The sequence below is a fragment of the Adiantum capillus-veneris genome, chromosome 15 (genome assembly GCF_014529385.1).
Source record: "Adiantum capillus-veneris isolate H3 chromosome 15, ASM1452938v2, whole genome shotgun sequence".
NCBI classification, from domain to species: domain Eukaryota; kingdom Viridiplantae; phylum Streptophyta; class Polypodiopsida; order Polypodiales; family Pteridaceae; genus Adiantum; species Adiantum capillus-veneris.
Window position 1 is genome coordinate 103,721,792 of NC_140945.1, and position 19,148 is coordinate 103,740,939.

At 44.3% G+C, this 19,148-nt stretch overlaps 1 protein-coding gene across 3 annotated transcripts in view; it reads right to left on the reverse strand.

Moving 5' to 3' along the window:
- The window catches only part of SFR2 (Glycosyl hydrolase superfamily protein), a 78,254-nt gene that overhangs the window by 45,214 nt on the left and 13,892 nt on the right, over nt 1-19,148 (reverse strand). The window lies entirely within an intron of this gene.

A 19,148-nucleotide genomic window follows, 5' to 3' on the forward strand; every position in this document is an offset into this window, starting at 1 on the left:
CCTATTGGGGTTTCAGAAAATGTTACAGATCAGCCTATTACTGATGTAGATGTACAGGATGTACTTGATGAGGAAAGGGCTGAAAATGAGCAGGCTAGAGGCATGCCGAAATGGCTGCTGGTACATACATTGCGTGGCAATAAATTGGATGCACATTTGTCTTGTCGTACTCGTTTAGGTTCTTGCCATGCATCTTATGCATTAGATTGTTATGCTTTGGTTGTGTCTAGCCTACATGATGTTGAGGAACCTCTATCTTTTGATGAAGTACAGGATTCAAAAAATTGGATGGCTGCCATGCAATCAAAATATGATGCACTTACAAAAAATGACACATGGACTTTATGTGACTTGCCTCCTCGCAAAAAGGCCATTGGTACGAACTGGGTTTACAAGTTAAAACGCAAGCCGGATGGTGAGCTGGATCGCATAACGCTTGACTTGTTGCAAAGGGTTATGCACAGTAAAAAGGCATAGATGATGAAGAGACTTTTTCTCCCACTTGCCGTATGACTACTGTGCATTTTCTATGTGCATTGGCAGCTCATTTTGGTTGGAATGTACATCAGTCAGACATTCTTACTGCTTTCTTGAATGGTGACATATTTAAGGAAGTTTATGTAACGTAGCCTCACGGTTTTGTCAAAAAACGACAAGAGGATAAGGTGTGAAAATGTAACAAAGCTTTGTATGGGTTGAAGCAATCTCCTCGTGCTTGGTATGAGAAGGCTGACACTCATTTGGTCAAACGAGGCTTTCGTAACAGTCCAACAGAAAGCACATTGTATGTAAAGCGTGAGGGTAATGTACTTCTCATTGTGGTTCTTTACGTAGATGATTTGTTGATCACTGAGAGACATATTGCTGAATTCAAGGCTGATTTGAATGCTACTTTCAAGATGAAAGATTTGGGGCTCTTGCGTCATTACTTGGGCATACAGGTTACGCAGTGTGATGGTGGTATTGCCTTGTGTCAGAAAAGTTACATAGAGACATTGCTATGTAAGTTTGGACTTGAGGATTGCAAACCTATTGCCACTCCCATAGAAACAGGTTTGAAATTGAATCTACATGATGCTGGTGATCCTGCAGATGTCACTCTTTACCAAACTGTTGTTGGATGCCTCATTTATGTATGCAAAACGAGGCCAGATATCCAGTCTGCAGTCTCACAGGTCAGCAACTTTATGCATAGCCCAAGGTCTAAGCATTGGCAAGCTGTCAAGAGAACTTTTCGCTACCTTAGTGGCACTTTACATCTTGGCTATTTTATCCCAAGGGGGGATCATTGCCACCAGACTTACCTGCTTTTTCGGACTCAGATTGGGCTGGTTGTTTTGACACGCGAGTGTCCACAAGTGGTTTTTGTTTCATGCTTGGCAGTTCATGTATATCATGGTTGAGCAAGAAGCAACCTACTGTGGCCACTTCGAGTTGTGAGGTTGAGTACAGGACAGTCTTCACAGCTACAATTGAGTGTGTATGGCTCAGACGGCTTATGGCGGCTTATGGCTGATTTGGGTGTTGGACAGGACACTGCCAACACTATCTACAGTGATAGTCAAAGCGCATTGGCAGTTGCGAGGAACCCAGTTTTTCATGCTTGTACAAAGCACATTGAGGTGCATTACCACTATGTCAGGGAGAGGCTCTCAGCAGGAGAGATCAGCTTGGCTTATGTGCCAACACAAGACAACCTTGCAGATCTTTTCACAAAGGCATTCTCTCATGAGAACCTTGAAGCTTTCCGCAAAGCTTTGGGCTTACTCCCCTTTGTGGACTGATCATGTCCTCAGGGCATGGCACTTCCCTTTACTCATGTGCCAGCTCTCGTTCACCGCATCACTCCAGGGGGATTTGTTACCATATACATGTGGTAGTGATGTGTGTGAACACACTAGGACCGCCGGGGCATTTTTTCCCCTCTTTGGGAGGTTTTTTCCCCCCAGCATTGTATATACGACGTCCATCACTCTAGGGCTACCTATCTTTCCATTGCACACTAAGTAACACACTCTCTATTGTGAGCCTTGAGCTTCCTTTGTCTTCTCCAAGCTGTGTGCGTTTCTCTGCAACCCTAATTCCAACACAAAGATTCTCAACAGCTGGAGGTTTTACTTGCTTTCCACGCCGGCATGGTGCTAGTACAGTGGATTATGTAATGGCCCAACCAGGTCTCATTCCATTCTTTCAAGACTTCATGGTGGGCACTAGGCCAGTTGGAGTGGCAGTTGATCATGCTATCCTGTCTTTCACCCTCACGTTTCAGTTTAGCACAGCTGTCACAAACGGGAGTGCATAACAATATAAAATACATTCGGATAAATAGGATTTATCACTTATTACTGAAGCCAGAGGATATGAAGAGAGAAAGAGAGTGAGAAGATCGACACAGTACTGGGGACCAGAAGATGAGCTGGTCCCCCCCGGTAATAGTAACTTTATTACTGAGGAGAAGTCTATACAAGCACTTGAACCGAACGTATTACCATGTTCTAGAGTAAGACTTGATGGTTCCTGCAAGCCTCAGCTTCTGGTTCCTAGGGCAAAACCGTATTCCAATTATTCCAAATCCTTGAGAACCAAGGTTCTTGCCTCTCGATCTCACCTTCCAGACTCAGGGCATGACATCCCTGCAACTCTGTTTCAAGAGTCCTCTTCCCGCAGAACAACTCTGCTTTCCCGGACACAAAGTCCTTACTTGGGAATCCCAACTTCCGGATCACAAACTTGAGAGACTACCTCTCTCCGATCCGTGGATCTACTTCCCAAACTCGGGTACGAAACCCTTGGGCTGATCTGGCTCTAGTTCCTCAGAGGGGTTTTCCTCGCAGAGGCTCATGCCTTCCTCTGCTCTTACTCCCTCACGAAGAGGAAGTACATCTGCAATCAAATACACAGAGATCATCACATGAAAATCGTTACCTTCAAAGTCTCGACGCTCGAAACGCAACTTGGTTCTCGAAAAGCAATTCCCCGGAAGAGATCTCTAAATATCTGGTCCAATCCTACACACAAAAGTGGTGTGTTCTTGGGTTCCTTCTCGTAAATCAGCCCTGTCTACGACGTTTACGAACTGAAAACAAAGAAAAATTGTCGCGATGGAGATACGCTCCGTAGGCACTTCTTCGCGAGAGAACTCGCGCACTGGGTCTTGGCGACATCGGGTACACTTGGGACAGTCATGGGCATCACCGGCAAACGTCTTCTTTGCAGATGAACTCTGCATCTTGCAAAAACTGATCCTCCCCTCAAAGTGAGGGCATGTGATGCTTTTATAGCTCCTGGCCACGGGCACGAATAGCTGCTCAAGTAGAGGTCGCGGTAGTTTTTTTTTTTTTTTTTTCTTGCACTGTTCTGCCAGAAAAAGAGAGAGAGAAAACGTTGGTTGATTTGTTGCCTTATTTCTCAGATGGCTGCCCACTTATTAAGTGGGCGGCCGGCATATTTTAAAAAATAGTCTGAATCTGCCCAAAAACTCAATAAAACCTTACAAGTTAAAAACAATGCTTTCACGTCACTTCCCAGGCATCCCTGGATGCAATTACATGCACAGTTACAATGCAAACATAGACTTCCTCGCGAGAAAGCATCTGCTTTCCCGAAAAGCAATCCCGCTTTCTCAGAAAGCATCTGTTTTTTCCTCAAAGTTCCTCTGAACCCATCTTCATTCAAGTGCTTGCTTTAGCTTGTGCACAATTCTAACACTGTTCGGAATTTCCTCTCGACTATGGATATCCCCTTTCCGATGCACCCGTCACCCACCTTGTGACGCATTAGGAATACCCATCACCTAGTCCTTTCCTATCAAACTTACGGGACAATCTCCTTCACGATGCTCTATGTTACCCATCCTATGACGCATTAGAGATGTCCGTTCCCGAATGGTCAAATACTTCTTTCCGATGCTCCCCGTCAACCATCCAATGTGACGCATCAGAAGTACCCGTTCCTGGTGGCCTTACAGATATTCCCGTTCTCAGTGCTCCCGTCATTACTTTGAATGACACACTAGGAATACTCTGTACTCGGATGTCTCTAGCGAGAAAAACCCTCTCACTTAAAATTCCAATCATTCATTTAGAATTATTTTTCTTGGTGTTCCAAGCGAGAAAACCCTTCACTTATAAATCCAATGATTCATTTAGAATTATTTTTCTGTCAAATAAAGCCAATTTAGCAACATCCCTCTCACTTATAAACAGTAGTCCTCATGAAACCGGCCTGTTCAATCCAAAAAGAGCGGTAGACTTTACTTCAAACCTTGATTTAGCTTTCACCCATTATTAGTCGTCTATTTTACCTGTACTTTCAAGACACAACAAAGGGGAGAGGGATACAGGCTGCTAGATTGCACTTGTATGAGTAGACGGACACCAGATTGGCCCCTAACTAAGGCGCCCCTTTCGGTATTTCTTTATTGTTCAAAAGAGGGAATAAACGCTGAGGTTCCCTACAAGCTGCCCCGCACAAACTCGGCTGAATTTCCACTGTTCCAGCCCGGTTTCGGCAGCATAATTGTACTAGAACCCTTCACAGTCAGTATTCCCACGCATTGGATGACTTTCCCGACGCATACGGGCACTTTGCAAAACCTGGCGAGAATCTGCAGCATGCTGAATTCTTTGTTTTCAGCCCTGAAATTGCGCCAGATCACCTGTACAGCGGTCCCCTTGCGTCCCCGAACCTCCTGGGGGTATTAGGGTCCATTTAGGGCCAAAACCCTAAACCTGCAAAAATACACAGCAGGCTGTAATTTACTGTTTCGGGCTCCGTTTTGCGTGCCGGTCGCATCCGTAGCAAGTCCTCGAGCTCCCGCACCTGTAGGGCTACTTGCCCTTTGAATCGGACAAGATTTCTGGCGTGAAACCTCTCCGAATTCACCTGTACCTGCGGGGGGGATTAGCCGCTAGCTAATCCAGTACGTGTGCAAGAGGCTCTTGCCTCGGCAATCGCGTATGAACCCACACAACTGTACATTGGTCAAATGAAGAGCCCACTAGAGGGGCATAACATACTGCCAAAGGGGAGAGAGAGGGCAGTGCATAGCGTGCAGGGCATCACTCCTGGCACCGCACTGTGCATAAGAGGGAAAGCAAGCACTCCATAGCTCTTAACCTGTGACAAATCTGAAAATGAGGCTCTCCCCCTCCTAAATTCAGCGCCACTTCTTGTTGCATGAGGCAAGTGCACCAGAAGGTGCCACTTGGCACATTTATAAGCATTTTCCCGTTTCGGGGTTGCCGTCTAAAAATATCCCAACCGGTTGCCCAGTTGACTTCACGACAGAGTAAGAAAATGTTCCCCTTGTCATTCCGGAGGTAATGACGTCAACACATTTTCAGGTCCCAAAATAACAGTTCCCTAAATTTTAGGAGATGCTGCCATTGTATCTTTCTAGGTCATCCGACCCTCTTTGTACACTGCGGCCACACCCAGAATTGAAATGTAGCCTCTGTAGTAAAGGATTCCACTTTGGCTAGTCAATGACCCCACTTGGCTAACCATAGTCTTTGTCCAACCTTAGTGCTCTCTTGCCCTTAGGCCTGGACTCCCTCTGGACAGTTCCACACTAGCTATGCAATGCAGGGCAGTTAGATTTCCCGAGGGGTGTTTCCAAAAAGTGAAAGTAAATAGATAATAAGAAAGACATCAGGAAAAAGGATAGATAGTAGTCACACGCTGGTGACATACCCCCCTCTTGAAATCTCAAACGTCCTCGTTTGCATCTATGTCGTACATGCTTACTGTCAACACTGATGTATTCAACACCTGTCGACACATATACGACACATACATGCTCATTGTCAACCCTGGTGTATTCAACACCTCGTCGACTCATGTATTGCCTGCGTGTGAACCCTGTCCCAATGACATAGTGGTAGCTTCGCACTGTGCCATTGCTTTGAGTCACTAACTTTCCAATGACAAAATGGTAGCTGCACATTTTGCAACTGTCTTATAGTACACGTTGGATCCCGTAACACTTTCGAGCATACCCAAACCGACAGTTTAAGAATGCAGTTACACATGTACTCTTCAATAGAAGCAATCACTGTATCCTTGACAAACTGACAAGAAATACTCACTTCTATAGCACTAACCAAACTTTTGGACATTCCATAAGAGCAATTGCCAAACTGACAATCTGTACAGCTCTAACATTCATGTAACAAGTATTTGATTTGAGCTCACTTTAAATACCATGTACATCATTTGTTTCAGAAGCCATTGTCACACTGACAATCCATGTAGCTTTGAAACTCAAGGGTTCAAGGTAGGTTGCAAATCGAAGGCTTCCAGGTAAAGTGATAACACAGTTGGTGACTCTGCAAGTTCACCTTCTTCCATCCACTTAGCATCCATTGGTGGATAGTTTCTGAACTTTACCAAGTAACGCCTAGCAACCTTGCCTTTCACTTTCCTTTCTTTGTGTGCCAAAATCTGTTCAGGGACCAAGATCTCGTCAACTTCCTCGACTTCCGGCTGATCTTCAGCTGGCATATCTTCTGGCACATCACCCACATAGGGTCTGAGAAGACTCACATGAAACGCATTGTGAATCTTCCAACTGTCAGGCAATTTCAGCCTATATGCAACATCACTGATTATGTCGCATACTTGAAAAGGCCCATAGTAACGCATGCTGAGCTTTGGAAACAGTCTTCCTTGCCCTTCATCTTCTTTAACCTTGCCTTTTCAAAGCGTAAAAGCACCCAATCACCAAGTGAATATACCACTTCACGACGGTGACGATCGGCTGCTTTCTTTTGCTTTGCCTGAGTCCTTTCTAAGGCCACTTTGACCTTCTTGTACATTTCATCCATGTCCTGAATATACTTATCTGCTTCAAATATCTTGTCCTTTGTATGCAGTATGGGAGGAACTTTCTTGCCACCTTCAACTATCTCAAAGGGTGCCTTGCCAGTTGATGAATGCACTGTATTATTGTATGAATACTCCACCAATGGCAAATATTGCTCCCACTTTCCTTTATGCTCTGACACATAGCACTTCAGCAGATCTAGGACAGTAGAATTTGCCTCTTCTGACTGCCCATCTGTTTGAGGATGAAATGACGAAGAGAATTTGAGCGTGGTGCCCATATTCTCAAACAAGCCTCTCCAGAACAAACTTGTCATGCGTGGATCACGGTCGCTAACAATCGACTGTGGCATGCCATGATACTTGAAAATATTGCTCATAAACAAGCGTGCCATCTGATCTGGCTTTATCTTCTTCCTGACAGGAATAAAATGAGCCTGTTTGCTGAATCTGCAAATAATGGTCCAAATACCATCGTTTCCTGTTTGCGTTCTCGGAAGATCAAAGATAAAATCCATAGCAATACTTTCCCATGGTTTATCTGGAATAGGTAGTGGTTGCAATAACCCTGGTGCCTTTTGCCTGTCAAACTTGACCTTTTGGCATATTAGGCATTCTCGCACAAAGGCATCCACATCCCTTCTCAATGTAGGCCAACAGAAGAATGTCTCAACCGCTTTAACTGTAGCATCGATACCACGATGCCCTGCATACGGTGGGACATGACTCTCTTCCATAACTTTGCATCGCAATGGCTTTGTGACACACAATCTGCCATGCATCATCATGAACCCGTCTCTAAGAAGATAGTGTTCATGACGTTGTCCATCCATTAGCTGCTCGAAGACCCTTGCAAAATCTTCATCATTTGCATACTGTTCTCTCATATCATCAAGTTCATGATGATAAGGAATCGACACAGCTGAAATTTGTGGCTTCCTTGACAAGGCATCAGCCACAACGTTCTTCTTGCCTTCCACATGCACAATCTGAAAATGGAACATGGACAAGATATTTGCCCATCGCATATGCTTCTCAGATAACTTTGTCTGTGTCAAGAAGTATCGCAAGGTCTGATGGTCCGTTTGGACAACGAAATCTGCACCTAGCAGGTAGTGTTTCCAACTTAAGAGCGCATGAATCACAGCCAGTAAACTATTCTTGATGGTATTCTTGTTCAGTGCACGGTAGTCGATGCACATACGCCATGAGCCATCCTTTTTCTGCACCAACAACACTGGAGAACAGAATGGAGATGAACTGGGCTGAATCAGCCCCTTTTCTAACAACTCCTGTACTTGGCCCATTATCTCTTTCTGGTGAGCCGCACTAACCCTGTACGGAGGCTTATTTGGTGGGCTACTGCCTGGCACCAAATCTATCGCATGGTCCTCGGGTCTCTCTGGCGGTAATTGAGATGGTAATGAATCGGAGAAACAGTCACTATACTGTTGTAAAAACATTGACCTTTCTTTATCTAGCACAGATAAATTTGATTCATCACAATCTGACACTTCACGTGCAAAAACCAAGTACGCAGAAAGATGCTTTTTCATTACAGAAGTAATAGCAGAAGCTGATACAGTAGGAATCGACTCCCCTTAAAGCTTTACATCCAGAATGTAAGTCTTTCCCCTGCTCTGTACAGTGATCTTTTTGTTGTAGGCATCCATGATTCCATGTACACGAAACAACCAAGGAATACCTAACAACACATCACATCCGTCCAGTGGCATGATGTAAAATTCTTCAACATCTACATAGGACTGGATATGTAGACGCAACTTTCCAATGATGGGTGTCACAGCCTCTGTATGGCCAGGACATGCCAAACCTGCCTCTGCTGTATACCCCATCTCTTCAGGTCTGATTCCCAACTTTGAAGCCAATTCTGGGGAAATGAAGTTGGCTTTGGCACCTGTATCAAAGAAGATAAGCATTGTTTGATCCCTGACCTTTCCCCATGCTCTGCAAAGCTCACTTGCATCTGAATTTGGCTTGTCGCCCACCATATCTGGCACTAAACCAGCCATGGGCTTCTTTCCTTTCCTGTCCTCCTTGTCTTCAGAATCAGCTGGCCTTTTCTTTGTAGGACAGTTGTAAGCAATGTGGCCAGGCTGCTCACATATAAAGCATTTGTTTTCTGTCCTCAGGACCTTCTTTTGCTCTTCTGACTTGCGAGGAAAACGTCTTTTCCATTTCTTTGCTGGTCCTTTTTCTGATTCAGCCGCAGCTTTATCTTTCCCTGCGTTGGCTGACTCCTGAGTCCCTTTAGGAGCCTCATTGGGAACGTGCTTCTTGGCTGAATTTTTCTTGCCTGATCCTGCCTTGACGCCAGTGTTAAATTCACAATCTTCTCCCTTGAGCAAACCATTGCCAGTGTTTGCTACCTCGATGAGTTGCGTCAAAGTAGTGACTTTAGTCTTTGTACAGTATTTTCTCAATCCTTTAGGTAGGCCACAACAATATTTTTCAATCTGTTCTGTCAATGGCACAAACCTATAGGAAGTTACTGGAAGTAGAGCTTTCCAAAACTTCCGATTGTAATCATCCAGATTTCTGCAAGTGGCAGCATTTAGCTGGTGCCATTTTGTCATGAAATCTGCTTCAAAGTCATCAGATAACCATGCTGCTGCAAAAATCTGCTTGAAGTAAATCCATGTGGACGGAGCTTGCCCTTGAAGCAATAAAGTTGTCCACCATTGTCCCGCATTCCCTGTCAAGAAAGTGGCTGCCTTGCGGACCTTTGAAGCCTCTGTAAAGTTACCCCCTGCATAGGCCTTGTCAAACTGCTGGAGGAATGAGAGAGCCTTCTTCCTGTCATCAAACCCTGTAAAGGTCGTGAATGACACACCTTTGCCACCTTCTTTGTACGGAGTTGGCCTCTCCAGCGGCGTTAAATTGTCATATGGAAGTGACTGAAACATGGGAACACTATTAGGGTTCATCTGTGTTCCTTGGCCGCTATTAACTTGACCTGGAAATGCCATATTTGGCTGCTGATTTGTAATTCCAGCCATACCAAAATTTGCCTGTGGCATCCCAAATTGGCCCTGAGTGCTCTGAAACCCTGGTTGCATACCCATGACACTGTACATGGGGTTAGGCATCATCGTTTGAGCACCCCCGAACACTGTTCCTGGCGTATAAAACTGATTTCCAGGTGCATGACCAGCCATGCTCTGGAATACGGATCCACCTCCAAAATAGCCAGGGTGTACTGAAGGTGGTGGGAAGACCTGTTGCATAGCCTGTAAGTTGCTTCCCTGCCCATTAGAACCAGCTATAGACTGCTGAAAGGTGGCGGGCTGAACTGAGACAGCTTGAAAGACTGGCATCTCAGCCACCTGTTCTTGCACCTTAGGCATAGGTTGTGGAGACTGCATGTTCTCCGTCAAGTGTACAGGTGTTTCCATTGACTGTGCGGTATGAATCACCTGTGCTCGAGCCTTAACAGGCTTTTGAATATGATCCAGTGACCCAACTTGCTGAGACGGAACAGGAGGTTGCAGAAAGGCTAAAAACCTTGGGTTCTGCATTACTTGTGTAAACATAGCCACAGCAGTAGCCAACTGGGTCCTGAATATATCATCATCCGTCTGTGGTGGTCTTGAGGACTCACCCACTTCATGTGTCTGTTGACCCTGTGAAGAGGAAACCTCTTCAGTCACATCATCTAGTCTGTCAGCCATAATTGCAATTCCCTGTGTATGGTCTATGATCCCTTGTGTCTTCAAGCCCAAAACTGACCAAGGCTCACTTCTATGGGAAAAAGTGATTTAATCCCGTCGATGGAACCATGAAACCGGCCTGTTCAATCCAAAAAGGGCGGTAGACTTTACTTCAAACCTTGATTTAGCTTTCACCCATTATTAGTCGTCTATTTTACCTGTACTTTCAAGACACAACAAAGGGGAGAGGGATACAGGCTGCTAGATTGCACCTGTATGAGTAGACGGACACTAGATTGGCCCCTAACTAAGGCGCCCCTTTCGGTATTTCTTTATTGTTCAAAAGAGGGAATAAACGCTGAGGTTCCCTACAAGCTGCCCCGCACAAACTCGGCTGAATTTCCACTGTTCCAGCCCGGTTTCGGCAGCATAACTGTACTAGAACCCTTCACAGTCAGTATTCCCACGCATTGGATGACTTTCCCGACGCATACGGGCACTTTGCAAAACCTGGCGAGAATCTGCAGCACGCTGAATTCTTTGTTTTCAGCCCTGAAATTGCGCCAGATCACCTGTACAGCAGTCCCCTTGCGTCCCCGAACCTCCTGGGGGTATTAGGGTCTGTTTAGGGCCAAAACCCTAAACCTGCAAAAATACACAGCAGGCTGTAATTTACTGTTTCGGGCTCCGTTTCGCGTGCCGGTCGCATCCGTAGCAAGTCCTCGAGCTCCCGCACCTGTAGGGCTACTTGCCCTTTGAATCGGACGAGATTTCTGGCGTGAAACCTCTCCGAATTCACCTGTACCTGCGGGGGGATTAGCCGCTAGCTAATCCAGTACCTGTGCAAGAGGCTCTTGCCTCGGCAATCGCGTATGAACCCACACAACTGTACATTGGTCAAATGAAGAGCCCACTAGAGGGGCATAACATACTGCCAAAGGGGAGAGAGAGGGCAGTGCATAGCGTGCAGGGCATCACTCTTGGCACCGCACTGTGCATAAGAGGGAAAGCAAGCACTCCATAGCTCTTAACCTGTGACAAATCTGAAAATGAGGCTCTCCCCCTCCTAAATTCAGCGCCACTTCTTGTTGCATGAGGCAAGTGCACCAGAAGGTGCCACTTGGCACATTTATAAGCATTTTCCCATTTCGGGGTTGCCGTCTAAAAATATCCCAACCGGTTGCCCAGTTGACTTCACGGCAAAGTAAGAAAATGTTCCCCTTGTCATTCCGGAGGTAATGACGTCAACACATTTTCAGGTCCCAAAATAGCAGTTCCCTAAATTTTAGGAGCTGCTGCCATTGTATCTTTCTAGGTCATCCGACCCTCTTTGTACACTGCGGCCACACCCAGAATTGAAATGTAGCCTCTGTAGCAAAGGATTCCACTTTGGCTAGTCAATGACCCCACTTGGCTAACCATAGTCCTTGTCCAACCTTAGTGCTCTCTTGCCCTCAGGCCTGGACTCCCTCTGGACAGTTCCACACTAGCTATGCAATGCAGGGCAGTTAGATTTCCCGAGGGGTGTTTCCAAAAAGTGAAAGTAAATAGATAATAAGAAAGAAATCAGGAAAAAGGATAGATAGTAGTCACACGCTGGTGACACCTCAACTGTAGAGGTCCAACTGAACTGCCGGGGAGAAACTGGAAAAATTCCAAATCTTGCTCAATGGTGAGTTAAGCTGGTCCTTTCTCAGTAGAGAACTTAAAAAGTAAATTTAACAAAAATTTCATAATTCAATACTTACCTTACCAGCTCATGTCCTTCCTCTAGTACCTTGAGGATATCCTTCACCATTCATCAAACTTACGAGCCATGTAAGAACTCGTCATTCGCGTCTTTCCAAGAATCTGTTAACTCAATTCCACCTTCTCAATCCTGAGAAGAATAATCCTCCTAAAAATCAATCTAGGTCTATGTCCTTGCACATAACCTTGCGCTATTAGTTTTGAGGACATTAAACCTCCTGTGTCCTCCCGCATAGGGCATGTTGAGAGCATTAAGCTCGTGTGAATCTTCCTGTGGCAGACAAAGTGTGTCATCTTACCAAAGTAAGTTCTTATTCCAAAGTTTCCTTATCCGAGACTCTGTTAACTTGATTCCATCTTCTCAAATTCGAGAAGAATAATCTTCCTAGAAATCAATCTAGGTATCTGTCTTTGCGCATAATCCTGCGCTGTTACTCCAAAGGGTATTAAACCTCTTGTGTCCTCCAACATAGGGAATGCCCAAGTCATAGAGCATTAAGCTCGATGTCTTTCTTTCACAATTTGCGATCATCTTAAAGAAGGTTCTTGTTCCGGGCCATCGCTCAACGTAGGCGGACGGTTCCAATCCGAAGATTCCTTGTGCACAGCGGCACTTCCTTCCAATCTTTTCCTCCTACGAGTTATTACCACTAGCAGTGTTTTCCCGACGCCCATTAGAGTCTCTTCCTTACAAAATCATAAAAAATGATTCATCTTGCAAGCATCAATGACGCCTTGCAAAATCTCAGACAGATAGGATTCTAGCCATAGCATTTTCTGAACGTACGTTTAAACCCGGTTCACAATAGAGCGAACCCTCTTTGATTCTCAGGGATGTTCTCCCATATGTAATTCTTACCATTTTGAAACGGTTAGCAAACTATGTTCTTACAAACATAATAGTTCGAATTTATTCCAGCAACGTGTAAATGCTACTTGACTGCTCATGGAGAAACATATACCGCAACCAAAAGTTGCTATTGTATTGGAAAAAGCACATAGCGTACTCAATGATCAACGACCATCAAAAAACCTCTTCTCCGTAGAGAAACTCAAATTCCTTCTACCAAACACATCTCAAATAGAGATTCTCGTGTCGGAATATCCTTGCGCGCAACTGGGCGCTCAAGAGAGTATAACAAACTCTCATCCAATTCTGCATAGGTCTGCATCTTCGTGTGTTATCCATGTACTCAAAGGTGTACATATTTCTTAAGCTGTGTTAGAGCTTCGGAGAACCTGGGAAATTTCCTTCCCTTCGTAAGATCCTTAGAGCGAAGACACTCAACTTCACAATTCCTTGGCTCGTTCTTAGAGCAAAACCCGCTCATCAAATAAGCTAGGATTTCAATCCTTGGATTCCTCGAGCACAAGCCGTAGTAGTCTCTTGCTCGTTTACTCATAAAGAGAGTGTTCATTCACTTGTGCGAAAAGAACTACCATATCTTCCCAGGTAAGGAGTGTTGGTTCATAAGGTACTCAAGCTTAGTGAAAGCTTTTCTTGCTTGAAATCGAGGAATGATTCCTTCCTTTCTACCGTCCTACCCGCAATAGCAGGTAATTTGTTGGAGAACTACGGGATACCAGCTCAATAGTTGACCTTTCAGCTAGTTGAGCAAACCAATTCATCTCAAAAAACAATGTTTCAAATTAATCCTACTCTCATAAATACTCGAGAGTGATTGTCCTGGTTAGACACATGCATATCTCGTGCATAAAAGCAATACGCATTTTATGAGTTCCTCAAAGATTTAACTTTGATTAAAGACCTGCCCTCTCACTTAAAGTTTGAGGGTCAAAAATTCAGGAGTTAGATTGAATTCCCTTACTCCAAACTTTCTCCGGATAGCAATGTATCCTTCAAGGAGAGGTAACAAAAATTCGTTGTTTCTGTGTTCAATGGTTCTCGTCCCACTGCGGGGATTATATTCTATGTACACTAAGGTGTACACTTTCAACTTTTATTGCTGACTCCACCATCTGCTGCAAAGTATCTTGCAGATGGGTTTACAAAATTCGGACAAAAGTCCTTCGTTAAATTTGTTCATCTTTCCTTCCTCAGACAGGATCAAGAATGGAGCTATACCTTGGCAAGAGTGAACCACTACTTGCTTTGACTCGCTCGTCTTCCTATTGGGCAAACCAATCCCAATCTTCTTGGCTTTCCTCAAAGCGTAGAGAAAAAAAAATTTGTCGAAAAATTCAGCCTTGAATTGAATCCAAGTCTTGTTGTAAGTTCCTTGCAGAGCTTTGGTATACCACCAAGTACTTGCAATCCCCTTAAGGTGTTTGGTCACAATGCCTCACCTTCGACGCTTCTCAGAAATTGCCATTTGCAAAGGAAACTTCAAATTGTCGAATGAAAGCGGTAGCTTTCGGGACAGCTTCCCTTCCGTCAAACAGTATCAAACTTGACCGGAGTGTTTTGAGGTCTAAAGACCTTCTTCATATCCTTCCCGGAATCATGGAATTTCATGGCTATGGTTCTGGATTGATGTTCATGGATATTTTCTGGATTCTGAAGGATCTTGAGCATTCCGCTCCTTGGATTCTCTAGGTTCTTGAGCATCATGCTCTTGTCGCCTTCTCAGAGAATCCAAAGTCTTGTGTCAACTTCTGCAGAGAGAAATTTTTTTCTTCTAACTCTGCGAGCTTTTCCTTGCAGGACTTATGGTTCCGCCTGCTTACTTCTCTCTTGGCTTGTCATGGCTTCTTCCCATAGTCGTCCTCCTTTACAAAGAAAGAGAGGAGACCATGCTCTGATACCACTGTCACAACGGGAGCGCATAACAATATAAAATACATTTAGATAAATAGGATTTATCACTTATTACTAAAGCCAGAGGATATAGAGAGAAATAGATAGAGAGAGAGATAGAGAGTGAGAAGATCGACACAGTACTGGGACCTAAGGATGGGTTGGTCCCTCCCCATAATAGTAGCTTTATTACTGAGGAGAAGTCTATACAAGCACTTGAACCGAACGAATTACCACGTTCGTTCTAGAATAAGACGATGGTTCCCGGAAGCCTCAGCTTCCAGTTCCTAGGGCAAAACCCTATTCCAAGGAACTTCCGTTCCTTATTCCAAATCCTTGAGAACCAAGGTTCTCGCCTCTCGATCTCACCTTCCAGACTCAGGGCATGACATCCCTGCAACTCTCTTTTCCAACTCTGTTTCCAGAGTCCTCTTCCCGCAGAACACCTCTGCTTTCCCGGACAAGAGGTCCTTACTTGGGAATCCCAACTTTCGGATCACAAACTTGAGAGACTACCTCTCTCCGATCCGTGGATCTACTTCCCAAACTCGGGTACCAAAACCCTTGGGCTGATCTGGCTCTACTTCCTCAGAGCGCTTTTCTCCTGCAGAGGCTCATGCCTTCCTCTGCTCCTACTCCCTCACGAAGAGGAAGTACACCTACAATCAAATACTCAAGAGATCATAACATGAAAATCGTTACCTTCAAAGTCTCGACGCCGAAACGCAACTCGGTTCTCGAAAAGCAATTTCCCGAAAGAGATCTCTAAATAGAAAATCCTCTCTTCCAATCCTACACACAAAAGAGGTGTGTTCTCTGGTTCCTTCTCGTAAATCAGCCCCGTCTACGACGTTTATATGGGCTGAAAACAGAGAAAAACAGCAGCTTGTCGCGATGGAAATACGCTCCGTAGGCATTTCTTCACGAGAGAACTTGCGCACTGGGTCTTGGCGACATCGGGTACACTTGGGACAGTCATGGGCATCACCGGCAAACGTCTTCTTCGCAGGTGAACTCTACAGCACCATCTCCTTCTTGCAAAAACTGTTCCTCCCCTCAAAGTGAGGGCATGTGATGCTTTTATAGCTCCTGGCCACGGGCACGAATAGCTGCTCACGTAGAGGTCGCAGCCGTTTTTTTTCTTCGCGCTATTCTGTCTGAAAAAGAGAGAGAAAAGTTGGTTGATTTGTTGCCTTATTTATCAGATGGCTGCCCACTTATTAAGTGGGTGGCCGGCGTATTTAAAAAATAGTCTGAATCTGCCCAAAAACTCAATAAAACCTTAAAAGTTAAAAACAATGCTTTCACGTCACTTCCCAGGCATCCCTAGATGCAATCACATGCACGGTTCCAATGCAGACATAGACTTCCTCGCGGGAAAGGATCTGCTTTTCCGAAAAGCAATACCGCTTTCTCAGAAAGCATCTGTTTTTTCCTCAAAGTTTCCTCTAAACCCATTTCATTCAAGTGCTTGCTTTTCCTTGTGCACAATTCTAACACTGTTCGGAATTTCCTCTCGACTATGGATATCCCCTTTCCGATGCACTCGTCACCCACCTTGTGACGCATCAGGAATACCCATCACCTAGTCTTTCCTACCGAACTTAAGGTACAATCTCCTTCATGATGCTCTATGTTACCCATCCTATGACGCATCAGAGATGTCCATTTCTGAATGGTCGGATACTTCTTTCCGATGCTCCCCGTCACCCATCCGATATGACGCATCAGGAAGTACCCGTTCTTAGTGCTCCCATCATTACTTTGAATGACACACTAGGAATACTCTGTACTCGGATGTTCAACACCACACCACAGTGGGTCAGGAGGTCAACACCCACATTTACGTATGGCCGAGAGACTGTGGAGTACACAGATGCATATACCTATCTTGGGATAGTTTTCGGTGGACCGGTTTTTATCTGAGGAGAGCATCAGAGACTAGATTGATGAGAGCATATGCAGCCTTGGGAGGACTGGAGAGGATGTGTTCGCAGGTTCAGTTTCAGAAACTGCGAACAAACCTTTGGCTTTTTGACACTCTAGTGACCTCAGCTATGCTCTACGGAGTTCAGGTATGGGGACCCTCAATAGACCATCATGAGAGATCTGGCAACACAGATGGATGGAGATGTATGGAGAGGCCTCTGATCTCTATGATCGCTCGGATGATTCGAGCTAAGGCCTCAGTGCCGCATGAGATTATCCGAGCCGAGCTGGCCGCCCCTCCCTCCCACCCTCGTGGTTGAGGCATTGACTAGATCACTATCCTTTATCAACAATTTATGGGATCTCCCCAGGGAGAGATATGCTCGGCTTGCCCTGGACATCTCGACAACTAGCGCTACAAGGAGATAGAGCATGTTGGTATGGACAAATGACAGCACGGTTTCAGTCACATGGTTTCAGCATGGATAGATTACCTCCGTTTCAATACTCCCTAGATGCACCCTCCCTGTCTCTCACATGGACAAAGATCACCAGACTCATACGCCAGGATCTGATACATATATATATATATATGTATACATATATAAATATATCTATATGTATGTTATATATGTATGTGTGTGTGTGTGTGTGTGTGTGTGTGTATATATATATGTGTGTGTGTGTGTGTGTGTGTATACATATATGTGTATATATATGTATATGTACATACATATATGTATGTATACATATATATATATATATATATGTGTGTGTGTGTGTGTGTGTGTGTGTGTGTGTGTGTGTGTGTACATACATATATATGTATATGTATATACATATATGAATATGTATATGTATGTATGTATATCCATATGTACATATATGGGTGAAAGCATGTTAACCTGTCATGCTTTTTCATGTCCCGGACAATGCTAACTAGCACAATTTTGACATATGCTAACTAGTACAATAACTTGAGCTACATCTCCAAGATCTATGACATATGATATATCAATAGAAAGCACTTGAAACAAGGAATCCAAATGTACAACCTCCGACAAATTTTGATATTATTTGTAAAAAATTTACCAGACGCCCAACTTTTTGAAGATGTGCTAACTTGAAACTGGTAACTAGGACAAAAAGCGCGACAGGTTAACATGCTTTCGCCCATATGTATATCTATATGTATATATGATATACATATACATATACATATGTACATATATGTATATGTATATAGATACATATATACATATATGTATATTTATATATATGCATCTATCAGCCTTGTTTTGCTTTTTTGTTCCACTTTGTCTACAACATATCTCTCACGTCTGCTCATCTTCTAAATTGTTTCTAAATTGGTATCAGAGCCAAAATTTTAGTAGGTTTTGAGTGCTTTATTATAGCTTAATGGAAACTCTTAAAGCCGATTAACGAGTACCTTCATATTAGTGACATTGGAAGCCCTTAGCTGTTTAAGTCGCCGCCGCTAGGCTTGGTGCCGCTCAGACACAGACACTGTCAACTCCTTATATCTTCCAATCAAGCTCACTAGCAGGTGCTTTGCACCCTAGTACTCTAATCGCTCTCAGCAACCCTTAACTGTGTAAAGCCTTAACCTCTATCATTATGGCTATGATCATCTCTTCTTTTAAGAAGTTGCTATCTGATCATATCGAATTCGATGAAGCTAATCCCTCTAGAAAGTGGACCCTACCAAAGGTATCTTTTGCTCAAATCTATAAACATCACAAGGCTTTTGCCCCTTCAGCTAGTACCATGTATCATGAAACACATGGAAAACTCACTGTAAGAGACAGTGAGACGGATAATCATATTATCCATCTCTTTGAAGAGCTTTCTGATTTTAGGCAAAAGGCCTTGAAGAAAGGACATCAGTTTATGCATATAGGGTATATAGTGAAACCGGCCCGTAGGGCGGTAGGCATTGGCTTTCACCCGATATTCTTTACTTTAAACACACACACAGAGCACTTTGCAAAGGAGACCTGTAACGGGAATTATCACTTAATCACAGACACAGCTCGGAAGCTAGAATGCTCCGAGCAGACGCTGACAACCTGTAGGCCCCAAAAATTGGCGCCCCTTTCGGTATTTCTTTATTCTTTAGGAGGGTAAATTACAAGGTAAGGTCCTGGGAATCCTTCACGTGTATCCACCTAGATACCATTTGATTTGGCCAAATT